At 38.6% G+C, this 20,507-nt stretch overlaps 1 protein-coding gene across 1 annotated transcript in view; it reads left to right on the forward strand.

The window, feature by feature from the left end:
- Positions 1–5,896: 5,896 nt before the first annotated feature.
- Positions 5,897–20,507, forward strand: part of rap1gapb (RAP1 GTPase activating protein b) — a 128,192-nt gene continuing 113,581 nt past the window's right edge. The window contains exon 1 of the mRNA XM_075461643.1: positions 5,897–5,952. The gene's annotated coding sequence lies outside the window, so the exon portion shown is untranslated. The remainder of the gene's footprint in view (positions 5,953–20,507) is intronic.

The following is a 20,507-nucleotide window of genomic DNA, read 5'->3' on the forward strand; positions in this document are numbered from 1 at the left end:
CTGGTGGGTTGGTATCGACGGTTTATCAGAAACTTTTCTGCTAGAGCAGCTCCTCTTTCTGATCTCACTGGAACATCAAAAACTAAAATCGTGTGGGGAGAAGTACAGGAGAGTGCTTTTCAAGATTTGAAAGAGTCATTGTGTCAAGAACCTGTGCTTCAGAGCCCAGACTTCAGTTTACCTTTTACGGTGCAGACTGATGCGTCGGCTAGAGGAATTGGCGGCGTACTTTTGCAGGGAGAAGGAATGGAGAAGAAGCCAGTTGCATATATAAGTAGGAAGTTGTTTCCGCGAGAGACCAGATATTCGGTGGTGGAACTGGAGTGTCTAGCCATTAAATGGGCAATTGATTCACTCCGATATTACCTTTTGGGTCGAGAATTTACCCTGGAGACTGACCATCGAGCATTAAAATGGTTGGAGGTCATGAAGGATACGAACAGTCGTATAACACGGTGGTTCCTGTCCCTTCAACCCTATCGATTTAAGATATGCCATATTCCGGGAAAACAAAACCTGGTCGCAGATTTTTTGTCCCGTTGTGAACATGACAAATCTTTTTAAGGGGAGGGAAGTGTGAGGGATGTATTTTCCCCTCACTAACATGTGTATGTTTGTATTTTTTTATATTCTGATTTAATGTGGGTTTTTCTGTGTCCATACGGTTTAAACTTGGTGATGTGTTTACTTAATGTTTAAGATTTGTGTTGATTCTTTTCTCCTTCTTTTTGAGGTCACCTGGTCCTGTGTTGCCATGGAAGCGCACCCATGAGCAGTGCTGATTAGGACCTGGTGTTCTCAATCAGCCTCATTGGGGGAATCCACACTGGTTGAGAGGGAGGGGAGATATTTAGGAATGTTGTTTGAGTTTAGACTGTTTGTGTTTAGTGTTGAGGGTTTTTCACCCCTTTGGAATTAGAGGTGGTATAGGCTGATCATTTAAAAGGGGTGTAATTCAGAATGTTGGGGTTTTTTTGTTTTGTTTTTGCTGTCTCTTGGGGGTTGAGGAATAAGAAAATGGCATCCTGTGGCTATGTAAAGTAAGACCTGTTTTGTTCCCTATGAAGAGAAATATATAAAAGAATCAGAGCTCTGCAAACTTTTGGATCATGTTTGTTTTTTCTCTTTTTGGTGTGCATTCTTTGGACCACCGTGGACATTTTTAAGCCTGGAAGGTTTGACTTACCTTTGCAGTCTTACAGTAATGTATTTCAAACTATTTAGCAGTCTACCTTAAAGACGCTGTGTAACTCCATAACACCATGTTGCATGTCATTTCTACACATTTCATAGAAAATCTTGTGCATTGTTTTAAGTGGACTGCGAAAGGTACAAAAAGTACTGAGCTTCCAGAAAACAGTGGAGGAGAGTTCTGTGGGAGGAACTATGTAAAGACACCCATTAAATATAAGCATTTTCCTGCCTAAAACAAGATATTTCTATCCTCCCATATCAGAGAACATGCACACTCATGTCTGTGATATAGCCAGTATCTGCTGATGTAATGCTTTTTTAAAAAGGTGTTTCCTAACTGATAAAATTCTTTTTATATTTGTGAACTCAGACGTTCACAGATGATAACTGTCTGATGTTATCTTGTTCCTGAACTTATTGATTCTTCTCCTCAGTGGGAGCGACTTGACATTTGTCTTTCCTCTCAGCTCCACCTGCACATGTGTTGTATTGAGCAAGCAAACAACATCATACCGAAGAGATATCTGATCATTTTGTTGCATTTTGTCAAGGTAAATAGTGATGTGGTCATGACTGACATTTTTTCAAAACACTTCTTGATGACAAATCCCTCTTATTTTTATATATCCCTCTGCCATGAATGCTAAAAATAATAACTAGTTTGGACAAATAAAGCATCCATAAGGATCACAAGAGAGGATTGATGTTAAAATGATTCCTTGTAGAATAGGATGAAAATATTATGCGCAGCAGGATCCAGAGCCAGAAAACTTGATCTTCACAGCACTCTTGGTCAGATCTCTGACACTAAAGCAAGCCTTCTGCTTATTGATGAACTGTATTGTCTATATTTATATTCAAATACTGCACTCACCTTTTGTATTACAGACCTCATTGTCACATCAGCATGTTTACAAAGTTGGAGCCAGTAAATGCAGTTTAAGCATAAAATGACAAACACAATAGTTGCAGTTATGTTTCTTTTGTTTGTCTCACTGATAATCAACATGCTCTCAACCGGCCTACTTTGACATGTCATCCGATGCTGATTTATTTGTACAGTTTTCTATTACTGGAATGACTCGATGGCTTGAGCAAAGACTTGAGCCCAGGAGAATTGTGAAGTTGAAGGTGTCAGGATTTTAAGGTCAAATTGTAGCAGAGAGCAGAAAAATATTCACCTTCCCTCAATCCTTTGAGAGATTTGCATAATTATTGCTCAGAAAGGTCAAGAGGACCTGTTTTTTTTCCAGCAAAGGTGAAATAATCTATTTTCTAAAGGTACTAAGAAGAGGGAAAAGTTTGAGATGACCTGCTGCCAACAAGATGGGGAAGACGAAGAGAGGAACAAAGATACAAATGAGAGCACCTTTGGGCACCTATTCTTTCAAATCACTCAGACACACTTCTTTTCAGCATCATAAAATCTCTCCTAATCCAATTATTTCCACAGCCACTTACCATACAGCAAGGGTTTCATCTCCTTCTTACACACTATTAGATTGGCAACTATGATGATGTAGCCTAAATCATGGAATCTAAACACTGAACAGAGAGAGCACCAAAACCTGATGTGGGACTTTACAAAGAAGGCCTCCAGGCTTTATAGCAGCAGAAGTGGGACCACAAGATTTAGGTATGAAGGTTGAGGTAAAGTGCTGCACATTAAAATGCATCAAAATAATGCTGTTACACAAGAGATGCTCGACTGCTGCAGGCTGTTTGTCATTTATTATACAGGAGTCAGTTACATAGGAATTTCCCTCCAAAGTCTTACTACCTTTTAATTCATATTTGAAAAAAACAAAATAACAAAAAAAGAAATGCATTTCTTTACACATGTGACTTTTAAAATCTAATAAATAGAAGCATATTTTCCTTTAGATATCGGTTGCTGGTGTTTTTCTGTGTTCTACAGACGTTGCAGAGCTTTGGCTGAAACAGTCTGAGGCTCAAGAAGGAAGTCACTCTCCACATTTTCACACATTTTTCAACACTCAAATCATATCGTAAAATTTGGCAAATGACTGTAAAAGAAACAGAGTTGTGGCGCTCTGATTTTGGGATCTACACTGGCATTTATACGTTTCCACCATACAACCAATATTTTTTGTGGGAGTAGAAACAAATAATGAAGACCAACATATAGAAGGGGAGACATTATTTGTTTAGAAACTTGTATCTGCCAGTACAAATCTGATGCATTGATTCTTCCCCAACTTTGTAATCCGTAAAACCCAAAGCATGCGGCCCACTGTTTTTGTATTTCATGCAAATCATGTCATGGATGCGTGTTGTGGATGAGTGCCTTTATATTCACTAAACGTATTAATTCTCTCCAGATGATGAATCATATCCATTTAAGACATTTGATGAGCTTTACTTTGGCAAACCCTCTTATTGAAATGTAAACATGGCTCACAATAAATTTATATAACTAATAGCCAGATTACCATGAAATGAGCTGAGCTAACTCCAGTTTAAGAAGGGATCTGTTTGTTGCATTTTAACCAACATTTCCCTTCTCTTTGCAGTATGGAACTGAGTATCTGCTTGGCATTGCTGCCTGTGGATTAATACTTTACTGACAAAGAGTGTGAGTTTCATCATGTGGTAACCTTTCATCAACTGAAATCGTGAAACGCAAAATATGACAAGGAAGACCCAGGACTGTTGCGTCTTATATTAGACAAGAATGAGATGAAAATTTTAGTGCTTTAAATGGTTTTGGGCTAAAGTATATTTCAAATCTTTATCTGGTATGTTATGAACCCACAAGAGATTTTCGGTAGTCAGTTACAATTTGCACTCCATCTCAAGAGTTGAAACTAAACGTGGAGAAGGTCTGAGTCAACGCTTGCTGCTTTTGAATGAAACTTTAAGTCTTTCCTGTTCACCCTTGTATTTAGTTAAACAACTAAACGATTGAATTGAAGGACTTTGATTGACAGTTTTCCCTGTGCAGTACATCTCTCTGTTTTACTTTCTCTAACTGTCAATTTTATTTTTAATGTTTTAATGCAGTTGTTTGTAGGACTTTTTGTGACTTGATTCACGGTACACATGAAAGAATATTTTTATCGATGCTTATGGGGCACGAAAGGAACATGTTCGTCCAAGCAGATACTAGAAAAAGAAGAAGAAGACATGACTAGAACAGCTGTGAGTTCATCATGCCTGAAGCTTTTTACAGGAACATAAATGCACCTTGACAGAGACATGCACACAATTCTATCCATCCTCCACTTTAGGTACAAGCTGGCCTGTAACAAGAGCACATTCTACGCTTTATATGTGTGGCTTAAGTGTGGCTAATCTTTCAGTCTCTATTCCAGTGTTGCAATGTGTTTGCTCCAAGAACTGGAGTTCCATCCAGGAGCAGCTGTTATTTTTCCCTGGCTCAGTAGGTGTACTTGCAGTGGTCATTTATGCAGATGAGCCTGTGCAGGCTCTTGCAGTCTTGAGTTGATGTTGAAGTTTATCTAAAGGTGGACTAACCCTTGCTGAAACATAGATGCAGAAAGCATGAACTGGGCCAAATAGTCCACAGGGACCTCTACTGAGGCATGGTTGTTTTTTTCAGCTGAATGCGTATGTCAGTATGCCAACATACTTACAGTGACGATGCTGATTAACTGGAATGATTTCTACCTACAAAAACACCATCTCAGTTTAACATTGTAATGAACATTAAATACAGAGTATTGATGAGGTTGGTGGGGATTTCATTCATTTTGTAGTTTAAAATCTTGACATTATTGTGCCTGAAAGGCTATGGGATCAACAAAGTCACACAATTCATTCTAGGGACAACATGAATGTTCAGAATGTCATGACAATTCAATGGGCAACTGTGGAGACATTTCACTCACTGGACTAGTCTAACACAGCCAAAGGTCGAGCACCTGCCCACAGCAAGCCGCATCATGTCACGACTTCCTCACAAATATTACCCACCATTTTGAATTTATGTCTAAATTTAACTTTACGCCTTTGGTGAGTCAGTAAACGCATTTTCAACCCATTATCCTTTTGTTGGATCCGTGCGGCTGTGTTCAGCCACAGCCATTCAATCACTCACATCTTAGTGCCTGAGGTTAAAGATAGACAAAAACTGCTGATGGACAGAGGATGACACATGGTGGCTGGAAGGTAGGCCAGTCATATCAAGTAGATGTGTCAAGTTGAATTTAAATTAATCAATGATTGTTGGCATTTCATTTTTTAAGTTAAAAAAAAATCCTACAGATAAGAAAACCCGGTGGTCTGGCTCAATTCATGAGGGTGTAAACGGTTTGAGAGTGAGCAGATGCCCTTATATTCCTTTGTTTATTTTCCAATGCGTTCACCGACGCTGGTTAATTCAAAGTATATAGGGCTGTTAAAGGCTGCACGGCCAGCTGCAGCATTATTTAGTAAGTGTGGTTGGAGGGGTAGACTAGAAGAGAGAGCACATTGGACGTCGGGGAGTGGTTACAAGACGGTGGCAGCATGTGCGATTTAAAAGAAAGGAAAATAGAGACTTGAGCATCAGAAGAGGATCGGGGAGTATCTGCTCCGCGGCTTTCAGCTGGCTGCTGATCATGTACAGATGCTCACATCTGCTTTTTAAATCGGCTTTTACACCTGAACAACAGTAACATCCCCTTTCAGCTTTATGCAGTATTAAAACATAGCTCTGCCTTTGTTGCGTTGATTTTAATCGCATCAGCGAGCAACCTTGTCCGGACGGAGCTCCTCTCATAATCCTGAGAAGAGGTAAGAGAATATAACTTTTTACTGCAGTCTTTGCAGCACAGGTGGTGAGTCTTTTATTTGTTGATTGATAGCTCGCGCTTTCGCCCTGTTCTACGTGGTCGAAAGCCAATTAACAGAGGAATTTGCACGAGTAGTCTTAAATTAGATGCTTGCTGTGGGTCTGAAACTGCCAACATAGCTCAGTCCCTTCAACAGTGCTGCATTTGCAGAGCCACTCACTTTCTACTCCTGCAGAGGGCTTTTATTTCCCACAATTTAATGTTAGTAATGCAGGCTTTTTTAATACATGACCCACATTTCCCAGAAGTGGCATTTTTTTCCTCCCTTTTCAATATTTAAGCATATACTTAAGCAACCCTGATTTATTTACCAAACCGTTTTCAAAACCATTCTTTTGTCTTTTTATTCCGAGATATGCTTTCCTTCATCTCAGTGGGATTGGAACTCAGGGCAGGTCAACTTGCTGCATTGAAGCTAAATATCGCAGATTTTTAGTTTTTCCTTGAAAACTCACATTTTCTTCTTCAGTGTATTATTGGTATCTAATTAGAGGGAGAGCCTGCTGCTCACATTAGAGCTTTTGCTCATTCATTTTCAGCTTTTAGTCGTACTTACTGTGAACATGTGTGTGGAAATGTGAAGTACTTTTACAATCATAGTGTAGTGTTGCATCTCAAGGCACTCACCGGCCTGTAAAAAGTGCTTCTGTGAGAATATGGGCAACTGAATAAATTGCCTCAGCCCCGGAAAAGGTGGTTACTCTGGAAGAACAAAGTCTTTGCAGTGATGGCAAGCCTGTTGCATCAGCACTCTCAAACACTGCTTGTAAACTTTGTAGTGAACTCAGATTAGACGATTATCTGGTTTGAGGCATCCCTCCGTTCAATCAACATTCAGCCCATTGTGTCATCGCCAAGAGGCAAAACACTGTCGAGTTGTTGGTGGACTGCATGCATGAATGTCTCCACAGCCCTGGTGTTGTTTGTACAACCATGGTATTTCATTTTGCGGGGAGGCACATTAGCATGAATGTGTGACCATGAACTGGCCTTTAGGCTTCGATCATGTGAAAAAAAAGTACACCCTTGTTGATTTTTTAAAGGGATAGTTCGTCTCTTTTGACATGAAGCTGTATGACATCCCATATTAGCAATATCATTTATGAACATTGACTTGCCCCCTGCTGCGTCCTGTGAGCCGAGTTCCGGCCTCGTTTTGGCGTTGACGAAGGTAGTCCGGCTAGTTGGCTGGGGCCACAAAAATAAAGCGTTTTGCTTCTCAAAACAATATGCGTTCAAAAGAGTAATACATTCGCATCACAAAATCGTCCATCCAGAAAAAGTCAGACCTCACATCGCTTGGCGCTATTTTCTCTCTCCCTTCATATCACTGCGTTCAGCCACCTGCCGATAGCTGCACCTGTTACGGTGTTTACTGCTCGGAAGCAGGGGACTGCTCGGTCTGCACGGTCTACACTGCACGCATTGATATGAAGGGAGGCAAAAATAGCGCCAAGCGATTGTGAGGTCTGACCTTTTCTGGAGGGACGATTTTGTGATGCGAATGTATTACTCTTTTGAACGCATATTTTTTTGAGAAGCAAAACGCTTTATTTTTTGTGGCCCCAGCCAACTAGCCGGACTACCTTTGACCTCCTCTGCATACCAAAATATTGTTGAGTCAAATCATGCAGCTAAATCTGTTTTAAATTCTGTCGCAGGACCTGATTAGGGCTGCGCATAATTAAATGTCTGCAAACCTCAAGGAATTGAAGCGATACTGTAAAGAAGAATGGGCCAAAATTCCTCCACCATGAAAGACTGATAACATCACACAGAAAACGATTACTTCAGGTTATTGCTGCTAAAGGTGGTTCTACAAGATATTAAAACATGGGATGTACTTAGTTTTTTCACACTGCTAATGTATTTTGGTTTAGAGATTTGTTAAATGAATTGTGACACACTGTAATATGTCATTTGTTGTTGTTTATCTTAGGGCTGAATTGACCTCATTTTAAGACCTGGCGTGGACCAGATGGTTTTTGATTTATTTCTTAATGCATAAAAGGTGGAAAGAGAATGTACTTACTTTTTCACAGGACTGGATGTCAGTTATTTAAGTAGTTTTTGAATTGTTGTTTTGTCACATCAGTACATGAAGAAAGAACAGCTGGGTCAGTATTAATCGGTCTGTAAGGGGAACATGTGTCTGTTTTATTCGTGAGGAAAAGTAATTAAACAAAAGTGTGTCATTTAATAACCAGTTTTCCCTTGGCTTTTGCTTTCATTTAAGTTGTTATCATGCTCAGTTCACATCTACTCTTCTCCTGTTGCTTCCATGAGGACTGTGTTAGTTTTGCAGAGAGGTAAAAAGGTAAAAAAACTTTATTGAATCTGTCTATAAATGAAAGATACAAACTCTGGTCAGTGCACTTTTTATTTGTTAGTATTTGTAAGAAAGAATAATCGATTGTAGGAATATCTGAGAATTGATCAGTGTATGACTCTTCAAGTAGAAGATTTCTTTCCTTTCTCTCCTTTTCTGGTGTAACCTAAATGCATTTTCATCTTCACTCAAAGCAAACTTTGCCTCTTTTTGGCATCTTTTAGTTTGACGATGAAGACAAGCTACTCCTCTAAAAGGCCTCTAGATATTTGGATGTTAAGAGATGCTTTTAGTATTGATCAGTGTGGAGGTCAGTGTGGTTTGTTGCTTCATGCTTTTGGTTCTGTGAAAGAAAGTCAGTGACAGTAACCTCAGACACAGATGAAAGTAAACAACACTTATCAAACTTTGCTCACAGAACAAGAGAGATGCAGTCAGCAGAGCGGATTAGTAAGAGGGTCAATAAAAGCCACTTTTACCCCTGTAATGAAGATTATTCCACTGGGTTCAGTTTTTTAAATGCCCCTTGAGTTATTGGATTAGTCTACGCTCGGCTCTTGTTCACAATAACCTCCAAGAAATAAGTGATTCTTTATCCTCACCAAAGCTCTGTGTCATATTTATTCAAAGGATCACAGATTCCTGTAACTAAACAGTCTTAAACTGAAACATCTGAAAACAAAGCTACAAAACTAATATTTATTTCAACATTTAAACTAAATTCACATACAAGCCATATGACAAATATGAAATATATGAATATTGTCTGTTTATCTGTGAGTGCATGGTTGTTAGTCTCGTCTGTTTCTGTGTGGCCCTGTGATGGATGGGTCACCAGCTCAGGACGAAGAGCAGTCTTCTACCAATCAAAAGGTCAGTGGCTCGACTCCCAGCTTCCCCGGACCACCAAAGTGTCCTCGGGCCTTGGGCAACACACTGAACCCCACGTTGCTTGTGTGTGATAGAAAAAAAAAAAAGCACTGTGTAGCCTGAAATGTTGTATAGACTAAGATGTCATGTATGACTGTGTGTGTGTGAGAATGAGTGAATGTGGCTCGTAGTGTAAAAGTGTTTGGATTGGTCAGCTAGACTAGAAAAGGGCTACAAAAGCCCAGTCTATTTACCATTTACCCTGCCCCTCACCAAGTGCCAGCCGGGTTGGACTCCAGCCACCTCCTCAACCCTGAATTAGATTAAGTGGGTAAAGAACAGGGATGTCCACATCCGGTCCTCGAGGGCCGCTGCCCTGCAGGTTTTAGATGTTTCCCTGCTTCAACACACCTGATCAGATCAATGCATTAGCAGGCTTGTGCAGAACTTAACAATCTTTTGAAGAGATCCATTCCATCTGAATCAGGTGTGTTGAAGCAGGGAAATATCTAAAGCCTGCAGGACAGCGGCCCTCGAGGACCGACTTTGGACATCCCTGGTATAGAAGATTGACAGATGCATGGCTGGATTGATGTCTTCTCATCTATCAGGAATCATATCCATGCCACACTATGCTGTGTTCTGTCACATTTTACTTTCCTCTGTCAAAACAAAAATTTGTCCTCACAACAAAAAGATAATAAACCAATGGGAAATTCCAGGTATGTGGCTGTAATCTTCCCGGTCACTCTCATGACTGAAAATTGTGTAGAAAAAACAATCACCAACTGTGCTCTCAGAACAATGAGGCAAATCATTCTAAATGTAAAGAACTCATCCTGTGGCACTCACCAGTTAAACAAAAGTGGAAGCACAAATTCAGAGGTAACAGTTTTCCACTATAAAAGCAAACAAATGTGTCAAAAATGAACCTGAATTCTTTCATTGGGTGTAAATTTGTCCTATTTTCTGTAACCTTTCTTTTGTTCCTTTCGTTAATGTTGCAGCAGATATGCTGTTCTCCCTCTATTGACATGACTTTCGTTTACATGGCTGTGATTATGTGTTTCCAATAATCCTTAAAGCTTTCAGTCTACAGTCTCTCCTTTGTTTAGCCGATATTTTAGCGGTGTGGCCTTTTCATGCGCTTCTACAAATCTAAACTGTAAGCAAACTGAATTTATTCAAAGGTTGTTACAGAACATCCAATGCAAATGTTCCGCTTAAGCTCGTGTTATCTATTCTTGATGCATGAGGCCAATAACCGTAATTGGCTGTAACGAGTATTTAGTAATAAATAATAAACCTTTTTTTTTTTTAAATCCCTTACTTGTCATGAGATGCTGTCTGATGTAAGTAGATTGTTTTGACTGTTTTGAAAGATAATTACATATAGCTCACATTGAATGGTAAATGCACCTCTGCAGCTGTTGGCAGTGCTGCTCTGTATGAGCAACAACATTCAAGGACACTGTTATGTCCACGCAAAGCTGATAAAATGTTACTCTGTCCCTGTGCTGATGTTTACACTCAGACCCCAGACCAACGCCCTCCCAGGCAGCCCCAGCTCAACTCCCAGTGTGGAGGGCTCCCCTTGAGGAAAACACTGGAGCTGGAGGATAAAAACAAGGCAGCAGAATGAAATCGGTATTCAAAGTAGTAGTAAAAAAAAAAAAAAAGAAAAGACTAGATAGAAGCAAAAAAAATAAATGAATAATAAAAAAGAAATAAATGATATAAATAGAAATTATAAAAATAACGATAATAAGAATAACAGAATACAATAAATACATTTAAAAGATATAAGATATTATTCCTAAAACATTATCCTAGAAAACAGCCTAAGGCTAGGATCGAAGTTAAACACCATAAATAAGTAGTTAAATCAGAATCAGAATCAGAATCAGAATAACTTTATTAATCCCTTGCGGGAAATTCTTTTGTTGCAGTGCTCTTATTTACAGGAAAATAAAGATTAATAAGAATAAGATAGGGAAAAAAATAAAATAAAAATAAAATAAGAATAAAAATATCGATATGTACAAAAATAGAATAAACAATAAACAGTATTTACAATGCTACTCAGTAGCTAATTATTATTGTTATGACCGGGTTATTGCACATGGTGAAGTGATGTCATACACTGGAATTGTACAGTTTGATGGCCACAGGCAGGAATGACTTCCTGTGGCGCTCTGTGGTGCAGCGTGGTGCAATCAGTCTCTGGCTGAAGGTGCTTCTGTGGCTGACCAACACATTATGAAGAGGATGTGCAGGATTGTCCAGCATGGATTTGATCCTGGACAGCATCCTTCCGTCTGACACTGCTGTCAGAGAGTCCAGCTCCTCTCCGACAACGTGGCTGGCTTTGCGGATGAGTTTGTTCAGTCTGTTGGCGTCCTTCACCTTCAGTCTGCTGCCCCAGCATGCAACAGCGTAGAGGATGGCACTGGCCACCACAGACTCATAGAACATCCGCAGGGATGTAAAGGGATATAAGAAGGATAAGAAGGATAAGAAGGAAATCAATTAAAAGCCAAGTTAAAAAGGTGTGTCTTGAGCCTGCTTTTAAAACCATTGACAGTCTCTGCGGCCCTGAGGCTCTCCGGCAGGCCGTTCCACAGACGTGGGCCATAGTAATGGAAGGATGCCTCACCGTGGGTTTTTGTTCTCACATTTGGAGAACCTCAGGGTCCGCGAGGGTTGGTAATATAAAAGCAGATCAGATAGATAAGAAAACCCAAGACCATTAAGTCACTTAAAAACTAATTAAAGAACCTTAAAATCGATCCTGAAACGCACGGGGAGCCAATGCAGTCATTTTAAAACTGGTGTGATGCGCTCCTGCCTTCTGGTCCTCGTCAGCACACGTGTGGCTGAGTTTTGAAGTAGTTGTAGATTTGAGATGCTCTTTTTGGGAAGACCAGAAAGCAGGGCATTGTAGTAATCTATGCGACTGCAGATAAAAGCATGCATCAGCACCTCCGTGTTAGACAGAGAGAGAAACGGGCGGACTCTGGCAATGTTCCTAAGGTGATAGAAACCTATTTTGGTTATATTTTTGATATACGGGATAAAATCAAGCGCAAAAGTGATGCCCAGGTTCTTAACACATTGTGATGGTTTAAAATCTTGTAGTTTAAGTAAAAGTTTCTGTCTCTTGGCTTCAGGACCAATAATTAAAACCTCTGTTTAGTCTTGGTTGAGCTGCAGGAAATTCTCTGCCATCTATGATTTTATATCTAAAATACAGATAAGAAGAATATCAACTGGCCTTGTGTCCTCAGAAGACAGACATAGAGCTGTGTATCATCAGCATAGCTATGGAAATTAATGCCGTGTCTCCTGATGACATCACCAACCACATTTGTAACCACGTTTGACTTTAATTACCAAATCAAACTGATAACGCACTGGAACAATGCTCTTTGAAAATCTTCAATTTCAGTTAAATTTTTGGACAAGTTGCTCCTTAGGCTCACAACGAAAGTCTCACAAAGAAAATCTGTAATTAGTACATTCTACGACATCTCCAAAATGTAACTGCAATAATAAAGGTGCAGAAATTGTAAGATGGAAATGTTTTAGTTTGGGGCATCATTATGTCCAACGTGATGTCAACCTGTAACCATTTTTGTGTTAATGTTTTAGCATAATCATGTGTTGGAATTCTTAGTCCTAACCATGTCATTTTAATGCCCAACCCTAATTAACAGTAAATTAATGTAAATTAGAAAAGGCTAAAGTCCTTAGATAACATTGGGTTGGATCAGAATGGAGCTCAGTTCTCTGACATGTCGGTCCGAAGTGTGATGCAACTTTTGACCCCCACCTACCTCTTTACAATAATGTGTTAAAATTGTACACAACCCATTTATGACATTTGCACTGAATGCAAAATGTAGGCATGTTACAATTTACAAACACAGGCATTTAATATTTGTGGAAAATTAAAAATGTCGGAATTATATATATATATATATATATATATATATATATATATATATACATATATATATAGCGGTTGTTGCATAAAGTTATTGATGCTGGGGCATTTAATCTCCTGTGACGTTCTTTAATGCAGTGTAGCTGTAGAAGCCTGTGACTGAACTCACTCCATTGTTTTATTGCTGTGATGTGTAGAGGATGTGCAGTGTTGCCCATTATGTTCAGCAACTACTACAGCATTATTCTTTGCACCGTCAGTTCCAGGAGCTCTGGAGGGCTTGTATTGTGGAAGTTTTTGTTGAAACTGCACGCACAACAGTTTTTGTGCCTTTTATTGTTAGACTTATGCAATGTAGACCAAGGTAGGTATTATACATTCTTTCTTGTAATTTGGATCTTTATATAATTACTATTTGTATTGAATTAGATTATTTTTATTTCTTTCCAGGGGCAATTTGATTCGCAACAGTCGGCATAAATACGCAATCACAGAAAACATGAGATAATGAAAAAAGAACATAAAAACACATTCAAATGTCAATCTCTAATCCAATGGAAATTTGCACATTTGCAATAATTGATGAGAATTAGGAGCAAAGCACTGTTTAGTTAAAAAACAAAGTCACATACTTGAATTCAGCGAAGCACAAGAGTGTTTCTTGTCATTTTTTTCAGGAATATGAATGTAAAGAAGTATGCTGCATGCATTGGGGGCATTGAACACATTATCATGTTAGACACAGCCTGTCAGATGTTGTAAATGTCTCTGAACATGAGTTTGTTCTTATGACCAACAAGTGACCTACCTCCATCACACATTTAGACACACACACACGCACACACACACACACACACACACACACACACACACACACACACACACACACACACACGCACACACACACACACACACACACACACAGGCATGCTCTTGTGCCTCCCTGCACATTCACAAGTGTCAATTTGATTCTCGGTTTGAGTCATACGACTCTGAATCAAACAAATCTCACAGTTTGCCTCATTCTGTCAGCTGACATTGATTTACAAAATGGACAAAGTGATGAGAGGAAAATGTTGGTATGTTCAGCCTATATGTCATAAATGAAAGACAACTGAAAGGGAGGGAAAAACATTTGCACCCACATTCTGCCATTCATGTCAGGATCATGCAGATATGGTATGCCTATTTTCTCTCTTTAGGCTGTCATCTGTGTGTTTGCTTTTGTATGAGCAAACATTGAACCATCACAATATAAAATGCTCTTTACCTTACAGTAATGACTAAGTAGTTCTCCCTTGGATACTGAAAGAACTGCTGCTGCGCTGAAGAAGGATCGATGCACAGCAGGATGTATTTTGTTTCACAGCAAGCTGCTGAAAAACAAGCCACAATATGACTTTCCTGTCACACCTGCATTATGTTGTCAGATAAAGAAAAATTACCTGTATGAGGACCAAAGCCATTGCATACAAATTCCTCCTTCAGAGTAGCAATTCTGAGAAAAGGAAATACAGACATTATTCACTTTAACACCGGCAGAGTCAGGCGCACAAATCAAAATGACATACAATTAAAATTAGGATCCATCTGTTAATGTTATTGTTACTGCTCAGTTTTGAAAACACTTTCAGTTGCATAGATATACTAAACAAATGCTATTTGATTTGTATTAAATGCTAATCTTGGCCTGAGCCACAGTTATTAATTAATTTGTTATGTCTGTTAAAGCAATTTTCACCCTTAAACTGTGAACATTCTCCTGAGAATGTGATCCAGATATTGTTTTCCCTACTTGACAACTCGAGGTTGCACATGTGAGACATGTTTTAACTTCTGTTTTTACAACATACACGAGGCAGGATAAGATGTAAAAATCTGCTGTGACTGTGTATAGCTTGTTAAGGATGGCAGACGAGGCTACCATAATATGTGTGTGAGGAGCTGTGTGGAGGAACACAAATGTAGCACTTACTCAGGCTGGATATTTGTGGGTAGTGTTTGATTGAGATATTGCAGGTTGAGTATGTTCATGTTGAACTTTATATTCATTCTACTACAAAACTGGGAACACCCAGTGGAAATACAAGATTAACATTATTAGAAAAATAACTAAAAAAATTTTTTCATGTACTTAAGTAAACCCACAGTATGCTTCATATTATCCATAATTATATAAACCTACATATAAATTACTTTTAAAAAGGTGTCTCAGGGAGACTCCAGTATATTGACTATCTGTGTAGCTTTGCCTGCAAGACACGGGGTCAGTGTCAACTCAAATTACAGGGTTTTAGTCTGCAGTTGTTAATCACAGACCTTGGTTCCTCTGAAACTAATAGGTTCATTCAGAGCCATTTTCACATGTCTAATAGAGTAACATTTGTAGAGTTAATTCATTTTCATATAGGGAATACAACACTAGAACATATTAGTGAGGTTGTTGCTAGTTTAATTTCCTGCACATTACCTACTTGCTTTTTGAAACACATACAATTGTATTTGTGTTTTTATCTATGGATTTTACTGTTTTATTTTACCCCTTATATACATATATATTCATATATTCCTACTGCCTCAGTGGTGTTTAAGTAACAGATAAACAGTGCAGATACACAGATTAGAAAGAAAAAAAAACATTGAAAACAATATGAATATATTTAATTGCAACACTATACTCATTTTAAACAGTTTATAATACATTGATTTTGTAAAGTTTCTACTTAGGTGTAAATGGAAATGTGACCAAAAAAATACATATTAAACAAAAAAAACTACACAAATACAGCTCGGCAGACTAGAGGGGGCATGATGCCAGTGTAATTCCTTTAGCTGAACTCAATAGAAAATAAAACAGATTAAGAAATCTATAAAGATACTTGAAGAGCAATCCTCTCTCAAGGCCCAGTGACCTTTTTAATCTAAAGGATCTGGCACATGTTACGTTTTGACAGAAAATCATCACCCTTTTCATGTTACGATCGCTTAGATGGCTTTGCTTTTGTACTATAGCATTGCTGTAGCTGTTATCTGACTTTGTCACCACCATATCACGTGAGGGGGCAGGATTCCTCATACCAGCGAGCAAGAGATTTGTATCTTGCAGTAGAGAAACATTGTGAGAGGGTTACCATCTTTCAAGGAGTCCTGGTCAAGACGGCTACATAAAACACAACTTCACATTGAAGTTAAGCATAAAAAACCATAAAGGGGCAAAGAAGAAAAAAGAAAAACAAGACAAGATCATATCAACTAATTCTAGCACATTTCTCCTCCAGTTAAAAACTTTGTAACAGGTTTGCTTTAGGATAGTTCTTAAAACACCTTTAAAAGTATGTGAAGAGGGAAGTGACTGTAATCGATGATACTCTGAAGCTCATTTCATGCATTAGGAGCATAAAAGGAGGTAGTAGTTTACCCAGCTTGGACCCTTGGAACATTTTAAATGATTCTTGCTGTAGATTTAGTATCATACTGTCTGGTAATAAATTAATTCACATTGCTTCTTTAACATAATTTTTTCCATGCCTGTTTTATCCTGAGTGTGAGCGTGTATGGTTGTTTGTCTCGTTTGTCTCTGTGTGGCCTTGTGATGGACTGGCGGCCTGTCCAGGGTGTACCCCGCCTCTCGCCCATTGACTGCTGGGATAGGCTCCAGCCCCCTCGTGACTCGACCGACGGATTCAGTGGTATAGAAAATGGATGGATGGATGGATGTTTTATCCTGATCAGGACTGCAGGCTGTAGGCCTGGAGCCTATTCCAGCAACCAATAAACATCAATATGTGCATTTTTCTTCTCTGCTTTAGAGAGGACCAACCTAAAGAGTCATAAAGGGTGCAACTGTGAGCTATGTGAGGTTCAAAGTGCTGAATCCAACTTTTAAAGAAAGGATGAAGATGCTTGACTGTGGATAGCATCACTATGGTCCAACACAAAGAGAAAAGAACATTTTACAATTTTCTTTAGGGCTGCAAAATAGAAAGCTGATTTTGTTATAGTATTGCATGATTATTTCCCTCCTATGCATATTTCTGCATATGTAATGAATGCCCTACCAGCCAACCCTTCACTCCTCCAACAACAGGTTTGAGATCTTCAGAGGGACAATGTGTCTCTTTTCTTCCACTGATTTGGTCTGTAATTGAATTTTCTGCTAGAGTTCAACATGGAATCCATTATCCTGCAAGTATCAGCACCCCGGCAGAGAGAAGCTACAGAGCACATTATCAAAATTTCCTCCACTTACCCGTTTGCGTGTATAAGATATTATAGTCCATTATCACACTTTTAGATGTTTATATAAATTCATCCAAGCCCCTTGTATTTATATTCTCAGCTGTAAAATGAATGGACATGAAAGTATAATCTGTTTCATCCTGATTGCAGGCAGTCAGGTCATCTCCTCCTCTGTCTTGCTGAGGAGCATCAACTCTGATGTGTAGTCTGATTTCAGAATATATGAAGAGGTACAGAGGGGCATTACTGGCCATCTGTGAAACACGAGCAGCAGCAAGTCATTCATTTAACAGCCAAGACTTAGAAACAGGAGTGGAGTAGCATGATCTCTTGGCAATGCGCCTAAATAGCAATCAACATCAGGCACACTTTTGAATGCCAATTATATACATTTTAAGTCTTTTGTGTATGATTTTACGTTATCAAAATGACTCAGTAAATGCTTAGGGTAAAAGTACAGGGTAGTATATCTGAATTGATGTGTTATGACTATTCTGTTTTATGACAGAAAGCGGCAAGAAGTCATGTTTTCACCATATTGAGACCCGGGATTAGGGATGATCAGCTATACTCTTCTCTTTCTTTAAAGTATTATTCCTACGTGCCCAATTTCCTATTTATGTGGCTATTATATATGCACATCTCACCTTCACTGTGGACATTCAGGGGAAATGAAGAGTTGCACAAAACAGCACATTTTCCCTTTAAGAAACTTGACTTTTAAACAATCATTTAAGGAGCTTTTACCAGCTACCATTGGGCATGAGGTGAGGCACACACTGGAGGGGTCGCCAGCCTGCTATTTGCAGCTCAATGAGTACTATTAATACAGTTAAAGTCACTCAACCTGAACAAGTTTTTTACGACTGACACAAGACCGAAGTACACATGCTAATTTGCACTAAGAATAAGGTTGGGGCAACAAAAATGGGGATAGCTCACGTTTCTTCACAGAAACACACGTGTAGTTTAGATAACCTATGTTTAAATAGCCCGCTTAAACAGATTATGTTTGATGTAAAAAAAATGTCACTGAAACATTTTGGTTTCTTTTTGGTCTGGATATTTAAACCACTCTCATTCTTGTCAGTTTGTTTCATGTGAGCAGCCATGAGATATTTTCTCGTGTAATACATTAAAGATCACTAGTAAGTACCTTTTAATGAAAGTACCTTTTCATACAGTTACAAAAAGCTAAGCTAAAAAGCAGCATTTTGAAATATAAGAAATATAACTTTATGACACTGATTAGTGTGGTTAGAAATGTGCTCCCATGTGCACTTTCCTAACTCAGAGTACAATCTCCTTCATTACTGTGTCATTTGAGGAAGTTGATAAGTGGGAAAAGATGTTGAAGAAAAAACAGATTTTCAGATGGTAATTTATCTGACTGTGAAAGTGACTGTTTATTTTTGTATCAGTTATGTTTACTTATAACATAGTAGTTATAACATAGTAGTAGTATGTAGTGAACCGGGAGAAGTATTAACATTAGATTAATTCAGTTTAGTAAATTAATTTTTTTTAGCACCAACTGACAAGAAAAATAGTCTAAAGTCACTTTTCAACTCAACAGTACAAGTTGAGTTAGATATAGTCCAATTATATCCAATCATAATCAAATTCAATACAATACAATTTACTGCAATTTATTCAAATTGTATTCATATAAAGACTTAAAAAAAGTAGTCAAGCTAAGGAAACCAGCAGATTGCAGTTAATCTTCTCTTTGATTAAAGCTCCCCATCCTCAGCACGCATGGGGTGGCAGGCAACAGTTGAGAGGAACAAGAGAGGAGAGCAGAATTTCAGCAAAACCACACTCCTTTAGGAAATAGGAAAGGACAAAAAAAGAGACATAATTATTCTTTTGTGACTATGACCACTCTCCTTTTGGCTTTTGTGCACACTTTTCCAGTGTGTGAAATATCTGTCTCTTTAGCTGCTAAATATTTGACCTCTGTTCACTTGCTAATGGGGACAAACTCTCGCTGCTAATTTCAATGAAATGAAGTCATATGTATTTAAAAATAAGCTAATTTGTTTGAACAATCTACCGCTCACTGACACACCCTGTAAACATACACAACAGCTAGTGAGAGTCTGAATGGTCAGTGACAATACCAGTAACCCATCAGCCCAGTTCACTTGATTACTATGTTAGTGTAAGATGTAGCTGTTGCAAATAATCAAAAATGAAAGATAAAATTTAAAGTAACACTCAAGAATGTGTCAACTTTTTGCTCTTTGATCCTACTACAGTTGTGGGATGTAACACCAGTGCCCTAAGAATACTTCTCCGTATGAGCCTTGCACATGTACAGCCATACACATGAATTTCTTATCGTGTTGAAGAGGCCACAAAGGTGCTATCTAAAGCCCACGAAAATGTCAGGTGACCATAAAACAAGTCATGTGCGAGTGGAAACCAGTGCGGTATCTCCGCCCCCATAGACTCAACGGCACCTTCGGGTCCAGGAACGTGGATAATAAAAGTCAGTATACTGCAGAATGAGTCAGAAGCACAAAGCTTTAAGGTTCACAAACTTCTCTAGTGTTCCTTGTAACAATATTATGTTGATATGAAGTTAATAATGAACTTAATCTGAACTTTTGGTAATATAGAAATAAAAAGACCAAAATGTTTTCATTTTATCTCATTTTTTTATTTTCTTTCAAAGTACTTTCTCACGACGTCCATTCCTGACAGTTAATAATTTCATCTGCTTTCTGTTTGGTGATGGGCAGTAAGACAATCAGAACTTTGTTCTTAATGCATTTGTGTTTGATGCAGAAAGTGAGTTTAAATTCTTTTTTTTTTAGCCTTAAAATCAAAATAAAGGGGCTAAATGTACAGAAGCACTCTGCAGAGCTGAGGAGAAGTACTTAGTGTGATGTTAATACCTATTGATCCCACATCCGCTCCTTCGTGTTAAGAGTTGCTCATCGATTAGGCAGGATCTCTTAACTGAAATCCTTTGCAGCTTCTCAGGTTATACCCAAAAAGAATTGTTTCTTGTGAAGTGTTTCTCTGTTAGAAAAGATGGAGTAATGGATGACTAACTGTTGAAAGGTCAGAAAGCAGGAGAAAGCTTAATGATAAGAGTCATCAT

This window comes from Odontesthes bonariensis, chromosome 3 (assembly GCF_027942865.1).
Source record: "Odontesthes bonariensis isolate fOdoBon6 chromosome 3, fOdoBon6.hap1, whole genome shotgun sequence".
NCBI lineage: Eukaryota > Metazoa > Chordata > Actinopteri > Atheriniformes > Atherinopsidae > Odontesthes > Odontesthes bonariensis.